This window comes from Mauremys reevesii, linkage group 6, assembly GCF_016161935.1.
Source record: "Mauremys reevesii isolate NIE-2019 linkage group 6, ASM1616193v1, whole genome shotgun sequence".
Lineage (NCBI taxonomy): Eukaryota > Metazoa > Chordata > Testudines > Geoemydidae > Mauremys > Mauremys reevesii.
In genome coordinates, this window is record NC_052628.1 from 62,087,070 (window position 1) to 62,106,752 (window position 19,683).

A 19,683-nucleotide genomic window follows, 5' to 3' on the forward strand; every position below is an offset into this window, starting at 1 on the left:
TGAATATACTTATATCCTTTCCTCTCTCCCATCTCTACCCCAATCTGCCTTTAAAAAAAGTAAATAAATGAAAAAGGCTGAGCATTGCAGCACCTAACATTTAAGTGCTCAGCCACCCACTAGAATCCACAAACTCTGGGTCAGGTGCTTAGGCTCCCTGTAGAATGCATGGGGAGACATAGGTTCCTAAGAATGGGATCCACAAAAGCCAGCAAGTTGTTAGCCCCACCCCTCTCTGGGAGTTGGACACGCACACACAAAGAATTAAAGATAATCCAGTGTAGTATTGATGACTGCTCCCAACTATGTAATCTTTCAGGTTTTGTGTCCAACATAAGAATTCTGGTAAGAGTTTTGAAAAACCCTAATAATAAGGTTAGGCCAAGAGCATGTGGTGTCAGTTATCTCTGGAATGCCATTTATGTCTTATCACCAGTGTCTTTTTTTTTCTGTTTGCAAAATATTGCTAATCTGAAAAGGCTTTTGTCACTTTCAATATTGATTACTGGGATTCTTTTTTGTTACTAGGCTAACAAACTGTTTCATAGGCTCCAGGTGTGTGAAACATTGCAAAAAGTACAAAAAATCAAATCTACACTTCCCTTCACTCCTCCATTCTGTGCAGTGGCTGATAGTTCAGCAACTCTTTGATTTCAAGGTTTTGCGCTTTATGTAAAACTTCACAGCCTGCTATACTTGGGCACTTTTCTTCTGCCTGAGGATCAGGAGATGCTGCACAGCTTGCTGTTTTACCTAAACAGAATTCCTGGGGCCCACTGTGTTCTTTGTCATCCTGGAAAAACTCTTTTTGTTCAAGTTTTAAATGTAGAATGCCGTTTTTCTTATTTAAACGGATTTTGTAGTATTCAGATTGGATATTAACTTGTTACTGGGAAATGCTTTCCCATTTCCTGTTGTTGAAACATCATACAATATGACATGGATTATGTCTTATTATTGTAGCAATTAGCAAATTGTTATACTTTCCTACATGTGGCTGATCTTTTTAGTAGAGGATGGTGGTTAGGTAGATATTCTGTTCTTTCTTCCTTGAAAAATAAAGTTCTAGAATTGTCAAAATGAAACAAAACAAAAAAAAATGACATTTTCAAAACCACAAGTTCTATTTTTTGGTTCAAAGTGATTTTTTATATAGAAATTTAAGTTAATTTCTAGTAAAAATATTTGAAAATCCAATAAAACTCAGATCAGGTCAACTGAAATGTTGTTTGATTTTTAAAAAATATTTCATTTCAATTTTGACTATTTTTAGTTTGTGAACATTTTTGAGATTTTGATTTTCATCCTGATTCGGGATGGGAAAATCTTTTAAATCTTGAAAATTATCATGGGATGGGAAAGCTATTTCCTGCCCAGCTCTAATAGCCTCCAACTTAAAAATAATTTCCAATCTCCTCCTGTGGTATAGGGCATGGATGCTCCTTAGGCAGCAGAACTGGCATGTTTCTGCTACACAAAGCAGTTGAGAGGCTGTGCACAAGGTGTCTGCATTTTGGAAGTGAATTAAGCTAAACGGAATTAAGGCCACTTTAAAATTTAAGAACATCCACACAGGGGCTTAATGCGGTTTAACTAATCCACTTTTTATTCACAACTTTAGTTAATTCAAATTAATTTTTCTGAGTGTCCCCATGTAGACAAGCCCCAAGTCCTGAGGAGCCAGAGAGAGTGTTTCTCCCATCTAGTCCATGACATGTCTGTGACTAAAACTGTGCAAGTTATACTAAGTTCTTGCAAAGAGAACATAATTATATTCCCAAATATCCTACCATATGCTCTGTCATGAACTAGGTGGTGGGTGGGAAGGGAGGTTGAGCACAATATGGTACATATGATTTGCCCACCTCTTGGGTACAAATTAAAAATTGGTATGACCATGGATAAATCCCCTGCAAAGCAGCCTATAAAAAGGGATTAAGGTAAGGCTGTCCAAAGCAGAGATTAATGATCCATCTGTGGGAGATAAAGATGAATAGTCAACCAATTGGAACACTGGTTTTGTGATCTGTATTCCAAGTGTTTTTAATAAATCAACCAATCTATTTATATCTAGATAGATAAATATAGTTATATATACACATGATGAGTGCTTGAGTATAAATTGTTTCAGGGTTTACTAGCTATACAATAATCAATTACTTAAAAATAGCTGCTTTGTTAAAGTAATGTGAGGTGACAATCTGCATTATTTAACCCTGCATATGTTATTTGTATCCTTGTGCAATATTTTTAAGAAGCCCAGTCACTGTTTTACTACTGCTTCCACAGTGTTATACAGTGGTAATTCCAAGTGATTTATACCTTAAGGGAAAAAATAAAATAATGTATTTTAGTATAGGTCAGAAATTATATAAACAGAGCTTGACAGGAAAGGGTGAGGATTTTGGCTGCCACTTTGTTCTGTGCATAGCAGACAGGATGTGTGTATGTGGGTGATTGTGTGTGAGAGAGAGAACATGCCGATTCCCTGTCTTTCAGTAAAGACATTTCAAATAAAAACAAACTCTTGATTTTTGTGAACTAGCTTACCAAACACTGCCATCTATAACGTCCACTAGGTTGCCCTTAGACTAGTAGCTTGAGGAAATACAGAAGGGGGAGCCAGGAGATTTGACTCAATTCCAGGCTCTCTCACAGACTTACTTTGTGACCTAGGGTACAAGTCACTTAACTGTGCAGTGTCTCCCTGATCCCTCTGATGCTGTAGTAGTATTTTTAAGGTTAGTTACAGTAGACTGCTTCACCTCCCTATTTAAGGTATTAGTCCAAACTGAAAAACTTTGTAAAATATTGTACAAATGTAATTGTAAAGTCTATTATTCATCATGTCGTACTGATTTGGATATCAAACTTTCTTAGTCTATTAGTAAAAGGATGGTTCATATACACTTACCCAGGGCTCTGACAGTGAAGCTTACACATCAGCACTTGTAACAGAAGTTCTTTGGCCAAATTATACCCCCGGATATATCTGTGCAACCTTATTACCACCAGCAGATTTACATTGGTGTAAATGAAGACAACATGATTCACATTGTACAATGAATGACAATAACTAATCTTCCATGTCAGCTTCCAGCTCCAGTATGAACTGGGAACAGACAGACAGGTAAATGAAATCTGCACCTGTGATCTGTGGCAGAGTTGGACACCTTTTCAGGTTCTACAGCTCCTGACTGGATAACTCTTATGTCAGGATCATGTTATTGCTAGGACACACTATCATATCTGGTGATGTCAAAGTTATATTTGTGATAAAAAGAGATTTGTCCATATTTATAAACTCTTTAATCAGGCAGCAACCAAATTGAGAAAGAGTGCTGATAGAAGTCTATTCATGCTAATTTAAATTGATCACTGATTGATTAACCTAGTTTCTGCACGAAACCTAGTCTCTCTATGGAAAACTGTTTAGTTTTAAAGAATCCTGTGGCACCTTATAGACTAACAGATGTTTTGCAGCATGAGCTTTCGTGGGTGAATACCCACTTCATCGGATGCAAGTAGTGGACATTTCCAGGGGCAGGTATATATATGCAAGCAAGAAGCAAGCTAGAGATAATGAGGTTAGTTCAATCAGGGAAGATGAGGCCCTGTTCTAGCAGTTGAGGTGTGAAAACCAAGGGAGGAGAAACTGGTTCTGTAGTTGGCAAGCCATTCACAGTCTTTGTTTAATCCTGAGCTGATGGTGTCAAATTTGCAGATGAACTGAAGCTCAGCAGTTTCTCTTTGAAGTCTGGTCCTGAAGTTTTTTTGCTCCAGAATGGCCACCTTAAGATCTGCTATTGTGTGGCCAGGGAGGTTGAAGTGTTCTCCTACAGGTTTTTGTATATTGCCATTCCTGATATCTGATTTGTGTCCATTTATCCTTTTCCTTAGAGACTGTCCAGTTTGGCCGATGTACATAGCAGAGGAGCATTGCTGGCATATGATGGCGTATATTACATTGGTGGAGGACGTGCAGGTGAAAGAACCGGTGATGGTGTGGATGATCTGGTTAGGTCCTGTGATGGTGTCGCTGGTGTAGATATGTGGACAGAGTTGGCATCGAGGTTTGTTGCACGGATTGGTTCCTGAGCTAGAGTTACTGTGGTGCGGTGTGCAGTTACTGGTGAGAATATGCTTCAGGTTGGCAGGTTGTCTGTGGGCGAGGACTGGCCTGCCACCCAAGGCCTGTGAAAGTGTGGGATCATTGTCCAGGATGGGTTGTAGATCCCTGATGATGCGTTGGAGGGGTTTTAGCTGGGGACTATATGTGATGGCCAGTGGAGTCCTGTTGGTTTCTTTCTTGGGTTTGTCTTGCAGTAGGAGGCTTCTGGGTACACGTCTGGCTCTGTTGATCTGTTTCCTTATTTCCTCATGCGGGTACTGTAGTTTTGAGAATGCTTGGTGGAGATGTGGTAGGTGTTGGTCTCTGTCTGCGGGGTTAGAGCAGATGCGGTTGTACCTCAGTGCTTGGCTGTAGACAATGGATCTTGTGGTGTGCCCAGGATGGAAGCTGGAGGCATGAAGGTAGGCATAGCGGTCGGTAGGTTTTCGGTATAGGGTGGTGTTAATGTGACCATCACTTATTTGCACCGTGGTGTCTAGGAAGTGGACCTCCCGTGTAGATTGGTCCAGGCTGAGGTTGATGGTGGGGTGGAAGCTGTTGAAATCGTGGTGGAATTTTTCCAGAGTCTCCTTCCCATGGGTCCAGATGATGAAGATGTCATCAATGTAGCGTAGGTAGAGAAGGGGCGTGAGTGGATGGGAGCTGAGGAAGCGTTGTTCCAGGTCGGCCATAAAAATATTGGCATATTGTGGGGCCATGCGGGTGCCCATAGCGGTGCCACTGATCTGGAGATATATATTGTCATCAAAACCTCCCTGGCCACACAATAGCAGATCTTAAGGTGGCCATTCTGCAGCAAAAAAACTTCAGGACCAGACTTCAAAGAGAAACTGTTGAGCTTCAGTTCATCTGCAAATTTGACATCATCAGCTCAGGATTAAACAAAGATTGTGAATGGCTTGCCAACTACAGAACCAGTTTCTCTTCCCTTGGTTTTCTCACCTCAACTGCTAGAACAGGGCCTCATCCTCCCTGATTGAACTAACCTCGTTATCTCTAGCTTGCTTCTTGCTTGCTTATATATACCTGCCCCTGGAAATGTCCACTACTTGCATCCGATGAAGTGGGTATTCACCCATGAAAGCTCATGCTGCAAAATGTCTGTTAGTCTATAAGGTGCCACAGGATTCTTTGCTGCTTTTACAGATCCAGACTAACACGGCTACCCCTCTGATACTTGTTTAGTTTTAATTACTAAGTGGAAAAATGTATTTGCATGTGGACTGAATGACCTTATATGACAAAACTGAATCTTTGTACACTTTTTGTCAAAGCAAGTAATGGAATTAGTTCACAGAATGAACTAATTAATGACTGGTCACATTTCGCTTTCATAAGGGAAATAGTTTTGAGTTTTAGAAACACAGAAAAATCTGCAATATATTTTAGAGGGCTCTCAATTAAAATAATCCACAAATTAGTTTTTCAAAAAACTTTTTGCTAAAAAACCTCAAGTGCTTGTGAGCTAGGGACTCTTAGTGCCAACTGGCAGAGGGCACAGGGGTGCATACGGGCTACAGGGTTCCCCTGGATCTGGGATCTACATACTAGTTCATCAAAGCATGTCATGTAAAGTCTCTAATGAAAGTCTGTGTAAGACTGGTCATCATAATCATGCAAGATTAATGTACAGAAAATATGCGAGAAATTCTGTATATATATTGAAAATTATATTCTTTAGGTCTACGAGTTAAGGTGATCCACATACTCCTGTCAGTCAAGGGAGAATAGATGCTTTTCTCTCACTGGTTGTTCATGTGCAAATTTAGTTTTGTATGAGTTCACAATAGACTCCCATTTACAGGCTGAGCCAAATGCTAATCAATAGATAGCAGGGGCTGCAAGGAGAATAAACAGCGGGGCTCTCCTGTTTAGAAGCAAAGACAATGAACTTTTGGGACTCTCTTTGGGGTGCACATGAATCCTTAGTTATACATCATTGGGTAGCAGGCTGCCAGCAGGAGTGGCCTTATGAAAGAAGGCTTTCAGCCATCCTCATTGGAAAAATGCTGTGAGAAGGACTTTGGGGTTAGCAGGACCTTATTAGACAAGAAGGTAATTTGTTAGGTGAGGTTAGGCTCTAGAATGTGTGTTGTGATTCTCTTTTATTGCTTCCAATATTTCTGTTTGCTATCATATGAGTGGAGTCATGGAGGTGACTCCTGGAAGGCACAGACAAGACTTCCTCATGCTAAAGGCAGGTTGTAGCAAGGTGCCTCACAACCTGGAGAGTGTCACATTCTTTTAACAAGATTTACACTGTATTGTCCCTCAAACCTGAGATTTCTAAGTGATAGAATCTCAGCTAAACTTGTCTGGAAGTGACCTATAGCAAAGGCCAGGATGGCTTTTGAATAGTCCTTGATGTTAGGCATAGTGTAAAGCAGCTTCTGCTCTAATAGAACAGTGAGGCTATTGCTACCGTGATGCAAACAGCATATTCGCAGGGGACTAAATAGCTCATCTCTGTGTCATTATTTCAAATCCAGCCCAGGTCAGCAGTGCCTGAAAATTTTTACCATAGGATGGCTGTTCAGCGACCTAAGTGATGTGAGTTCCCTGTGGATAGGTGACTCCGTCACCTCTACAATTGGCACTAATAGGTCTCTTTGCTCACAATCTTAGCAGAGAATGGGCAATGGATAGTGATTTACCCACTCACCTTTGAGAAGGTTAGTAGGTTCAGTGTAGAGAAATGGTGGGGTAAGGAGAAGCAGTGGTAGTGCAAGCTTCTCATGCTGCATCTTTTCTGAAGAGACTTCAATCTCCACGGCTTTCAATATGGCAACTTTCACAAGTGCCAAAATCACATGAATAAAAAGAAAATCCTCCCCCTTTGTATTCCCTGATTACTTCCCTTTATACAATGCTGATAAATTAATAATATTAACTGGCTGCCCCATCAGATACGATTACCTGTGTGAAAAACATATAGTTCTACTATTAGATTAGCTCCAAGTCTGACATAACCTCACGTACAACCTTTAGCCACACTGGTGTGATAAAGCAGGGAATATAGATAAAACAGATTTGCAATTAATTACTCTATTGGAGATATTTACAGAGTAACCGTGCAATGCTTTCAAGCAATTTTGATGCTATGGACAGTAAAGGTATCAACATTTATTTAAGGTATTGGAAAAGTTTGCAGAGTAACTGTGCAATTCTTTCAAGCAATTTTGATGCTATGGACAGTAAAGATATTGGAAAGTAATTTGTAAGTGATGATTTGTCACCACTTTTGTAGAGAAGAGTAATATTAGCTGGTTCCCAGAACACAAGGTGCCATAGCTGAGGTGAATAATAAATCTAATTTGTATTTGTGAGTCTATAGACTTCAGAGGATATTATAATTTACAAGTTAACATTTGTTTCTCCATTCTGCATTTCAGGGAGTTGAATTCCAAATATAGGACTTCGCAAATTTTTCCAATCACTTTCTTTAGTGCAACAATTACAAGACATTTATAATAAAACTGTCAAACAGCTCAATTCAAAGCATATCCAGGGTAAGTAAAACATTTTCTGTAGTGGGAGAAGTATGTGGTTCATGATGAAAAACTGGAAATAGGCTCACAGACTAGTTCAATGCAAAGCCTTAATTTACTTGCAAACTACACATTTTGCCCTTGATTTCACAAAATTGAAGAGTAAGAGGGATGTCATTTGTAACCTAATATCCCTTCCCTTTTGTCATGGCTTAGGATACATGACAAAATGTCACTGATATGATTTAGATACTTTTATTTCTCACAAGGCTACCTAGAAAAGTAAGGAATCATTTCTAGTATAAGAGCAGTCTTTATCCAAATGAATCAACATGGGCAAAGCTAATTCATTTAAAAATTTGAATGAGTATTTACAGAAAATCTTTTGTAGTATTTCCTCAGTTCAACAATTCATCCTATTAGAGCCTCTGCAAAATATTCAGAGTTAAGCAAATGACACTATGCTTGTTGTGCAAACAATATAATTGCTCACAACATGTCAGCTTATATTTACTAGTCTACTGGCAATCCCACAGCCATAAATATAGCTGTGGATGGGGAAAAGGTGTGAGAACTGGGGAAAGAGAAGGAGAGAAGCAAAAACCCAGTGGAATTAATGTTATTATTGTCACTGCCACCCCATTAGGCCTAATTTTCTGAGCTATAAATTAGAAGAAGAAAGTAATATCTGGAAAGTTTTCCAGACTATCTTTAAAAGTAGTGAGGTACTTGATATCAGGTGCATGAAATAGAATTCCTATCTGAAGTAATGGCATTGTGAACACTAACAAAATAGCAATTTTTGCTGGTGCTGGCCTCAGTTGAATTCTCAGTTTCCAGTTCAGTAAGAACATTTGCTACTTGTACACCTTTCATTAAGGAAATAGTGTCTAATTAATCTGGAGGAAACTTAAGCTATATATTTAATTTACATTTAGGTGATCTACAAAGACCCAGTATCTGCATGTCATTCTCTACAGCCCTCAGAAATCCATTTAACTCTGTATTCAAGTTGAGGTTCTAGTCCCTAGTCTCTTAGCCTTTCCTCTGTGACTGAGTACACTTTGCTTTACAAGCATGCTCCAACTGGGCTCAGTAGGGTAGAACTCCTTTCCACAGGAAATCAAGATAACCTGATTGCCCTCAGGATGCAATTCAAAATGACCCCCCTCCTTCCCCCCAAAAAAGTCTTAGCTTAGTGAGGATGCTGGGATAATGGAAGAATGGGCCACTGGCAATCCTCCTACAGATTGGAGGAAAAAACCTAACTCCTAAAAAGTTTTAGGTAACAGAAGTCATACTGATTAGAGTTGATGTAGCTCAGGTCTCTTGTTCGGCAGTTTATAATTCCATTGCATCCTGTACTTGGCATTAAGTTACCATGGTGCTGGATAGTTTACAAATGAACAAGAACAGATAGAACAATGCAGGTGCCATGTAATCTGTTTGGTATTAATAATCAGATCATTTTTACCAATCTTTCTTACATGCTTTGTATTTCTGGAGAGTATCTGTATTGTCTGTTTCAGATGCACTTAGTTTGGAGGTTGGAGAAAAGAAGAGGACAATGCATTAGCCCCAAACAGTTTGCTTACAAGAACATCCTTCCAGTACTCTATATTACTATGGGGTGGAAACATGAGGTCAGATTTGCAGCTGATGTAATTTGATACTATTCCAGAAAATACACCCATTTGCCCCAGCTGAGTATCTGGGCAGTGGTATCAATTCTGAATCTGAGACATAAATCAATAAATGTTACCAACACATGATCTGACCTGTGAAATAATTGTATGATTCTGGAACCTGAAAACATCTGAAAACAAAGGCAGAGATGTAAAGCTGTACCAATACGAATGTGTGAAGTTTTAAATCTCTCACTCAGCAGAATTCTTCATCATAAGAATCAGGGGCGGCTCTAGCTTTTTGGCCGCCCCAAGCAGTCATGCGCGGGAGGCGCCCCGGAGCCACGGGAGCAGCAGACCTCCCGCGGGCATGACTGCAGAGGGACCGCTGGTCCCACGTGGCTCGGCTGGACCTCCCGCAGCTGCGGGCGGCTCGCGGGTCCGGTGGCTCCGCTTGAGCTGCCGCAGTCATGCCTGCGGGAGGTACAGCCGAGCCGCGGGACGAGCGCCCCCTCCGCAGTCATGCCTGCGGCAGGTCCAGTCGTCCCGGGGCTCCGGTGGACCTCCCGCAGGCATGACTGTGGCAGGACCGCCGGCCCAGCCCGCTGCCCCCCGCGGCCGCAGGGGACGCCCCCTAGATGTTGCCGCCCTAGGCACCAGCTTGTTTTGCTGGTGCCTAGAGCCGCCCCTGATAAGAATAAGATACTTTAAGAATAGATTTAACATTAATCCAAAATAACAGAGTCTCCCTCCAAATGACTAAGACTTGGCAGATATGGGCAAGTTGTTTTTTTTAACCTTCCCTTGGTTTCAAATTTCCCAATTCCCTTTCTCTTTTCACCCCATTAATTATGCAGATGCCAGATTAGTACCAACACAGGCTTATATTCAAATTACTATTGCTGATTTCCCAAATGGATGGGGGGAATGTTAACAATATTGGCATCTAGTAGGTGGAGTTGAGTACAACCATGCCTTTCTGATCATACGATTGCCAGCACAGGCATCTGTGATTTGTTTTGCTGTCCTTTAAATTCTCAAGCACTTCTTTCCCTTTTCTTTTATCTCTGCTTTTTCCACGCCACCCATTACCACAGTATCTAAGCCAGACCAGGGAAATTAGATAGCAAAATCTCTAGCAGATGTCACAAAGTACTCTGCTTTTTCCTCTTTTTAAAATCTGAGTCTCTTTTTGGGTGTTCCAATGAACTGTACTTTTTTTCTGATACTTCAGCAGTTTGTTTTCAGGTTCTCTCTTTCAGGTCTTGATTGATGGGAGAAGTTGCTATTAAATCTATGCCACTCATAACAGACATGTTGAAGCTTTGAGGCTTGAAGATTTTAGGGAGCAAAAAGCAAACATGTAACCCTTCTTTGAGGCAACAATTATCATGGCAACATGATCTGGTAAAATGAACCTGGGGACTCTGAGATATTGGAACTTCTAGAGCTGACTGACAACTGCATTAATTTTAAAAAAATCTTTGATTCACAGTGCTGTATTTCTGCATTATTTGACTTTTATAAGGTCAAGGTAGGGAAAAGCTAATAGACTGAGAGATTGCCCATTGTAAAAGGAATGACAGAAAACCACCATCTGACTGGTGCAAACATTGTTAGTGATGTGACGATGACTCCACTTCAGCTTGCTTTAGACCAGACATTATTCATCAACGCAAGGCTTTGTAAATGTGTGGAAAGGGCTTTATTGACAAGGATATTGAAAGCAGCAATGAAGGTCAATATGAGCTGTTGACTTTCTTTACTTAGGGATCGATTCTGGCCTTAGATGTGCATGACTGAAATCTCTGACATTTGCAATACTGCATACAGTATATGTCTCTATGCTAAGCTTTTGATGCACCTATAGACGAACAAGCTCCAGAAAGGTCATATCAAAAGACTGAGAAACCTGGTCACTTACTGATGACAGAGTTCCTAAAAGTGACCTGGAAAGTGGATTTACCAAATGGTTATACTGTTCATATGCTACCATCTGAAAGAGATGGATTGGAACAGATATAGTTAATTATACTGAAGCTATTATATCAACGTTTAGCACAAATCATCATATCACCAGTGATTATAGCTAGCCCCTAGTATTAGCAGTATTTTCTTCTGCTCAGTGCAGAAACAGAGCATATAGGGTCTATGACATGCTCATCAGTAGCAATGTGGGGAGAGTACCCTCTGTCTAGATCAATCTCGGAGGCCCTCCTCCAAACTCCTACATCATTCTCATGCTCTCTTCCCAGCTCTATCCTTCCCTGTCTTGGATACTTAAGAGCTTCTGAGTATGAGGTGTTCATAAGTGGGGAGAAGAACAGGAAAAAGTGAGTTGGGGACAGGCTGGGGAATGAACATCTCTCCATACCAATCTCATGGAAAAGGCCCAGGAAAACATGAGGAGTTCACACCTCTAAGAAGAGGGTCTCATAAGTAGTCACTGGTTGGAGAATCCCTGACCAGTATTGGTGCCTTAGAGAGTAAAGGTCCAGTTCAGAGGGTCTGTAAGGAAGACTATGCTACTGGAGCCCCAGCATTTTGAGGCAGACACTTTGCTGTTTATATCCATCCATATAGGTTCTCCCAGCAGGACTTCTCAAGCATTTTTGCATTGTGGATCATGTTTGAATAGAAAATTGGCTCATGGACACCTCCTCTCTCATTTGAATTTGCATAACATCCTCGGAGCAGCTAGAACAATGAATGGCATGGAAAATTAATATTAGGAAAGGGCTGTACTTATTATGTATTTTAGCTGTCTTTAATATGATGGGTGTTTCAGCCTGCTTGAAAAAATATAATCCTATTGCCTACCTTTGTGCTTCATTTCATCTGCCCCTCCCATCTGTTTGCTGTTATGCAGCTGGAACAAAGGGGAGAGCCTGTTGCATGTGAGCAGCCAGGCTTCCAAGTATTCTGTAGGCTAAGGAGTACAGTCAGGCAACCTTGGTACTAGAAAAAAAAAACCTCTTAGGGCTAAATTTAACCATGCTGTAGAGCAAGTGCAACTCCCATTGATTGCAGCGTGAGTTACTGAATTTGCCCTCAGCATTTTTATTCAGGAAGACCCTGGACAACTAAGAGACTTTTCTATGTGTTCAACTAATTTATCTGCTGCTTCTGCATATTTACAAAATGGCAGCGCCCTCTGCCTGTGTGGATCTCTTTCCTTCTAGGAACATCCAAGACACCAGTTCTTTAGGTTTATATGAATAATAGTTCTCCCTTCCTGCTCAAAGGGCAAGGGGAGTCATATTTCAGATGTTAATCCAATAGCAAAGACATTACTTCATATCCTTGGATATGAGCATGTTTCCCCATAGAGTCATCTTCTCTGAGGTGTGACAGAGAATGATTAGAAAATCTGGGATTTAGAATCAGTCATAGTGAGTTGATTCATGGCCTGTTCAAGTTATTTTTAGATCTACTTCCTCCTCCAAAATAGTCAGGGGTTGCAGTAGATAACTACTATGGATCATTTCCAGCTCTTAATATTCAGTAAGGCTGATAATAAAAACATGACATTTAGGAAAATACAGATGGTAGGAAAATGGAGATGGGGATACAATTGATGCATAGCTAGTGTGTTGCAAAAATATATGTTATTAAAATAAAGAGTCAACTTGCACTAATATCACAAAGGCAAAAGATTTTCTATGATATCTATTTAGTTGGTATTCTTTTTGCCTTAAAAAGAATGTGATTTCTTGTCAGAGGATGCCAGGTAGATATTATGGCCTGTATAGTAATTTGTGCAACAGTCCCATTTATTATGCTGTCAACGAATTATGCAAACACACATCAAAGTCCACAGACAGTGTGTATAATAGTTAAAAATATTTTTCTTGTTGGAAATCATATCTGCTTAATTATCTGATGTCTTTAGGAAACCCAGCCAAAGTATTTAAAATAGTAGTTCCTTCATTAAAAAGGAAAACAAAAATGAACACAATATTGTGGAAATGACAATAATTATGACCTGATACTGTAACATGTCCCACTGAATTACAGCTATCATCTAGACTTCAGGCATTCATATCTGTACCATGTGATGCCTCTAAGCTACAATGCAGGCCACCAAAATTCTGTTGTTTTTTTTTAAACGGCTACTGCTCTTCAAAGGACTTAACTAGCTCCAGAACTCTGTGCTGCCACTACCTTTTGAATTTCATTCTATTGCTAATTGGGTCCCAAGACTGCATCAACCATTGAAAGTAACAGCATGTCTGGGAATCAGACTGTAGAAGTGGCTTGACCTTCACAAAGTAATATTGGCAGTGGAATTTTTCTGGAGAGGAAAGGAGGATACCAGGGGGTGGACTGAAAAATAGCCCTTAATATGCCATGTGAATATCGGAGCCTCTTGATACATACAGGGTGAATTTGTTTTTGCCTTTGCACTATTTTTATTTACTTAAACTAAGTCATGTTAAACAATGGTGAATTTAAATACAAATAGCACTTTGTCAGCAAATGGTTTTTGGCATTTTTCTGTAATTCAGTGAGAACATATTGCATTTAACATTTTTGTAATAAAGCACCTAGGGTCAGATTTGCAAAGGTATTGCCTTGCCTAAACATGCAGAAAAGCGCATTGTGTGATTTTCAAAAGTACATATGCACCTAACTCCCATTGATTTCAATGGGAGATAAGCACTTAGCTTCTTCTGAATATCCCCCTTGGCACCTCTCTGCAGCTCTAGGAACATAAATACCTTTAAAAATCTGGTCCCTAGAGCATAGGATTGACACTTTTATAAACTGAAATAAATAAATAAAATAGGGGAACAAATGGTAGGGTGGGGGAATTGCTCCTGAGAAATATGGGCTGTATTACTGTATTTACATAGATCCACAAGTAAGCCCTTGTTCTGAATGGCATATGTTATAAAGAAATCAGCCATCACAATACAGGACGGAAAAAAATGCCTTATGGCTAGAAAGCTTCATTGACTAGATGCACCATCACAACTTTTTGAAGGAATAGCACTTGGTGAATGGTACTTGGGTGCCATTCCAGTAGCAAACCAACTACTTTCTCATGCTATTATAGAACACCAGGGGAGACCACAGCCTCCATGAGTAGGGACAGATGGTATTTAGAAATCTGTCAGCAGTTATTACAAAAGTAATGGAAATGGAAGAAGAATCATCAGAGGATGATGATTTGGTAAATGAGCAAGACATTCAAGCAAGGATGACCTAAACAGCAATAAGAAATCCCAGCAGAAATCCAAGCATTCTAGAACCAGAAAAAATGAGCTCAGTGTAGACAGAGGAATTGTTCTCAGGGGAGAGAAAGTAATAATCCGCAAAAGCCAAAGATTGAATTTTGAACGGAAGATATATGAGGGCCATTTGTGTATGGTGTTGTGTAAATGTCAAACTAGAGACACTATACAGCCTATGAGGAACTGACATATTAATGAAATGATCCAGAACTGTACCACCTATGATACACATCAGTGACAAAATTAAAAAAGCCATTGAGGAAAAAGCATGGCATAAAATTAGCAATCAGAGATGGCCTGGATATTTTTTTGGGATTCACAGTGTATAGAAATATAGAATATTTTACCTTTTCAAGTTTCCCCTGTTCATTTATGACACCCTGAAAACATAATCTATTCTCTCCCTTTACATCTTGCACTGTTTCTACGATTACCAGGAGAATGATTCCCAAATTAGTCCTGCTAAAATATGTACACAAGCATACAGAAGCCTATGGTCAACATTTTAAAAATACATGCATAAAGAGAAAATTATCATTGTGAAGGTACAACTTAAAATCAGTGATGTGGATCCAAGTTTTCAGAGCTTTGGGTTGGATAAGCATTGAAGAGTTTTGCTCAATTGTCCCAGTGATTTTAGTTCATTTCCATTTTATATTTGGGTCCCACTTATTTAAATCAGCATTTTTTGGGCTGTTTATGATGAATAGTTCTGGTTCTGATCTACATAAGTAAGAGGTCATCCTCTGTCCTATCCATGACACTTTCTCCTGGTTGCACATCAAGCAGATGAGAAGCACTCAGATACCATGCAGACATTCAGATTAGGGCTGTCAGATTATTAAAAGAATTAATCACAATTAATCGTGCGATTAATTGTGCTGTTAAACAATAATAGAATAGCATTTATTTAAATATTTTTTGATGTTTTCTACATTGTCAAATATATTGATTTCAGTTACAACAGAGAATACAAAGTGTACAGCACTCACTTTATATTTATTTTTGATTACACATATTTGCACTGTAAAAACCAAAAGCAATAGTATTTTTCAGTTCACCTAATACAAGTGCTATAGTGTAATCTCTTTATCATGGAAGTTGAATTTACACATGTAGAATTATGTACCAAAAAACCCCTGCATTCAAAAATAAAACGAAGTAAAACTTTAGCGCCTACAAGTCCACTCAGTCCTACTTCTTGTTCAGCCAGTCACTCAGACAAATAAGTTTGTCTACATTTTCAGGAGATAATGTTGCTGGCTTCTAGTTTACAATGTCACCTGAAAGTGAGAACAGGCGTTTGCATAGCACTGTTGTAGCTGGTGTCGCAAGATATTTAGGTGCCAGATGAAGTAAAGATTCATATGTCCCTTCATGCTTTGACCACCAGTCCAGAGGAGATGCATCCATGCTGATGACAGGTTCTCGATAATGATCCAAAGCAGTGCAGACTGACGCATGTTCATTTTCATCATCTGAGTCACATGCCACCAGCAGATGGTTGATTGTCTTTTTTGGTGGTTTGAGTTCTGTAGTTTCCGCATCAGAATGTTGCTCTTTTAAGACTTCAGAAAGCATGTTCCACATCTCATCCCTCTCAGATGTTGGAAGGTACTTCAGTTTCTTAAACCTTGGGTCAAGTGCTGTAGCTATCTTTAGAAATCTCACATTGGTACCTTCTGTGTGTTTTGTCAAATCTGCAGTGAAAGTGTTCTTAAAACAAAAAATGTGCTGGTTCATCACCCGAGTTTGCTATAACGTGAAATATATGGTAGAATGCAGGTAAAACAGAACAGGAGACATACAATTCTCCCTCAAGGAGTTCAGTCACAAATTTAATCGATGCATTTTTTTTTAACGAGCATAATCAGCATAGAAGTATGTCCTCTGGAATGGAAGCACAAAAGAGCATACAAATGTTTAGCAGATCTGGCATGTAAATACCTTGCAATTCCAGCTACAAAAGTGCCATGTGGACACCTGTTCTCACTGTCACACGATATTGTAAATAAGAAATGGGCAGCATTATCTCCCATAAATGTAAATAAACTTTTTTGTCTTAGCAATTGGCTGAACAAGAAGTAGGACTGAGTGGACTTGCAGGCTCTAAATTTTTATATTGTTTTATTTTTCAGTACAGTTATGTAGCAAAAAAACCTATATTTGTAAGTTGCACTTTCATGATAGAGATTGCATTATGGTACTGTATGAGCTGAATTGAAAAATATTTTTATTTATTTATCATTTTTACACTGCAAATATTTGTATTAAAAATGATAATATAAAGTGAGCACTGTACACTTTGTATTGGGTGTTAGTAATTGAAATAAACATTTGAAAATGTAGACAAACATCAAAAAATATTTAATACATTTCAATTGGTATTCTATTGTTTAACACTGGGATTAAAACTGAGATTAATTTTTTTAATCACGATTAATTTTTGAGTTAATTGCATGAGTTAACTGCAATTAATCGACAGCCCTAATTCAGATACTACAATGCCCTTGTCAAAAATAGAACGAGAATGGACTAGTCAGCAGTAGATAGCTTTCCCTTCCAGCAGTGGGACTGTGTATCTTCTGTTGTCATACCAAGACCAGCACACACCCTCTTGTGGGACTTTGGAGACATCAATCATTAATAGATGTGTTACATTTGTTTCAGAATGGAGATGTGTGCAAGTACAATTTAGAGATGAATTCACAACATCAGGGATGAGTGAAGGATGCTTTATTATGTATTATTTAGTATGCTTTATGCTACAGGAAGTTGTAACCTGAATCCTGCAGTGAGGCAGCAAATAAATGTATTTTCGTATAGGTGTCCAGACATTTAAATCATCCATTTCGTGATGGAGACTTGAACTATTTGTTTTTGAAGTTTAACATCTTACAATGTACTTTGTCATTTTTAGTATTTAACATAATGGTAATCACATAATAATAAAATGGTAAAAGATCTTCTCTACCATTAAAGACTTATATTCCTATTTTCTATAAAGATAACATTACCATTTTCTATAAAGATTTTACAGTCAATGTTCTAGAAGTCAGTTTCTCATGTGAGTTCTCTATGCTCTTCATATTTCTTAGTACTGAAGTGACATAACAGACTCTACATTGTCACTTTCTGAGCCTGGGGGTGGGATCCAAATATACTTTATTCATTGTTTCAGGCTGATGGAAAGAATCAGGTTCTTTGTTGTTTGGAAATATCTGTCATAAAATATAAGCCTACTTTTTGAAGGATCAAAGTTAATGTATTCAATTCTCCAGTCAAATCAGATCTTATTACTTCATTCTGGCCATCCATGGTCTATAGGTCTACTCTATAAAATGAGTATCTCAAAATGATCAACAACTAACATAAAAAACAACGAATGAAAAAGCAAAATTGAAAAGACTTGGATCCACATTGGAATATTCTTCTTGGCATTATTTTCAAGGCATTTGGAAGAAGAAAATAAATACAAAGGTACCCAGTTTCATACCAGACACTGAATAGTACAGCAGTGTGAATGTAAAGAAATATACCTCAATGGACCTATGGCAAAAGAGAACACAGAGTATGGTATCTCTCTCTCACACAGACATAGTGTTTTATGCGGCAGGAGAGATAGTTAGTAGATAAGGTGCTAGTAGATGGCCTTGAAGTCCATGTAGGATAGTTCTTTGGTTTTGGAGAAAAAGTAAAATTGATGTGGTGCACCAAAAATGGCTTCCTCTGGCTGCTCTTTACATCAGCTCTGAACCAAAAGAAGGGCACAGATGGTGGAAGACAGGAGGAAAGAATATATAGAGTTTGGTGATATTTAATCTTTGATGAGAATTGGGCTTGTGGTGTTATTCTAGTAAATGCACAAGGTTAGCTGTAGTCCTGTGCCACACATAGGGAACACAGTGATGAGGGATCATTCACAAGGAGGTGTACTCAGACCTGCTCCTGAGAGCCCAACTTCATGTTACAGAAAAAAAGAGAGGTGGGCACCAATCCAGATGACAGAAAACTGCTCTGATAGAGGCGGCGGCAGCAGCAGCATGGATAGAGTTTAAAGACACTCTGATGTGGTCTTCAATTAGGATAATTTCCCATTATTCTTAATGTATAACCAAAGCATTATGAATGTGACCTATGCAATTGGGGCCTGATCCAAAGACCACTGAAGTCAGTGGAAAAACTCAAGATGAGAGTGGTAGGATTAAGGCTTAATTACACCATATTAGGCAAAAAGCATGTGCAGAAGACTTTGAGCACATGAGTTGGATCAGGCAACCAGGGAATCTGTGGAAAACATGTAACTTCAGTAATGTGATGATACACAAACAGTCCAGCTTGTGTCTTGAAAAGCATGTAAAATTTTCACTGAAATCTAGATAATGAAAAATATGTACCCATTTGTGATGACATTTGCAGATGTGAAAAATGTTCCTGGAAACAATTGATGTAGACAAAGTGGTAAATAATGAGAAATACAGGGATGCATTTTAAGCTGCTGGCTGCAGCTTTATTAAAATGTACCAGAAGGGCACTGCCTGCCCTGTTACCCAGACTCTCACCTACCAGGCATTTTAAGTAGTTCCAATGCATTGGTTACAAGCCCTCTACCATAGAACCCACAATTCAGGGTAGACTCTCCTCAGCCTACTCCTAGAAATCAGTTTGTTCATCTGAATTCAACAGTCCCCCACCCACAAGGGGTGGGGAGGTACAGAGGGAACTACAAGTGGGAACCTTGGTTTATGAAGGTCAAAAGATCTATCCCATGAGCACAAGGCCCATCAGTAGAATCCTACATCTTTTACTTCTGGTAACCTTTCCTTGTAACCTTTTAACTGCACTGGAGACTGTCTGCAAGTAGTGTCGAACTAACTTTGCTACCAAATACTATCACAAATTATTAAATCCTAATCCTATTTAACCTAACTGCACTTCCAGAATGCTATGAGGAAGGTGAAAAACTCCCCAGGCCTATGCCAGTTTGGTCCGGTGGGAAGAAAAAATTCCTTTCATACCCCAAAAGAGGTGATTGGTCAGATTCACAGCCTCTGCGAAATAGCTCTGAGGCTACCAGTACACGGTGGGAAGGGTGGGGCTGCTGGAATTGAGCAAAAAGAGGATTCACATGGCCTGGGCTAGGGTTTAAATTAATGAACTGGGAGGGCAAGGGACCAATCAACTCCCTTCTTTCCCAAGCT

General features: G+C 39.3%; 1 long non-coding RNA gene across 1 annotated transcript; it reads left to right on the forward strand.

Annotated features, from left to right (window-relative positions):
* The first annotated feature begins 243 nt into the window (after positions 1-243).
* LOC120407686 lies at positions 244-9,173 on the forward strand. The gene is made up of 3 exons (XR_005600191.1): positions 244-345; positions 7,525-7,641; positions 9,150-9,173. It is a non-coding gene; the product is annotated as an uncharacterized LOC120407686 (long non-coding RNA).
* The last annotated feature ends 10,510 nt before the right edge of the window (positions 9,174-19,683 follow it).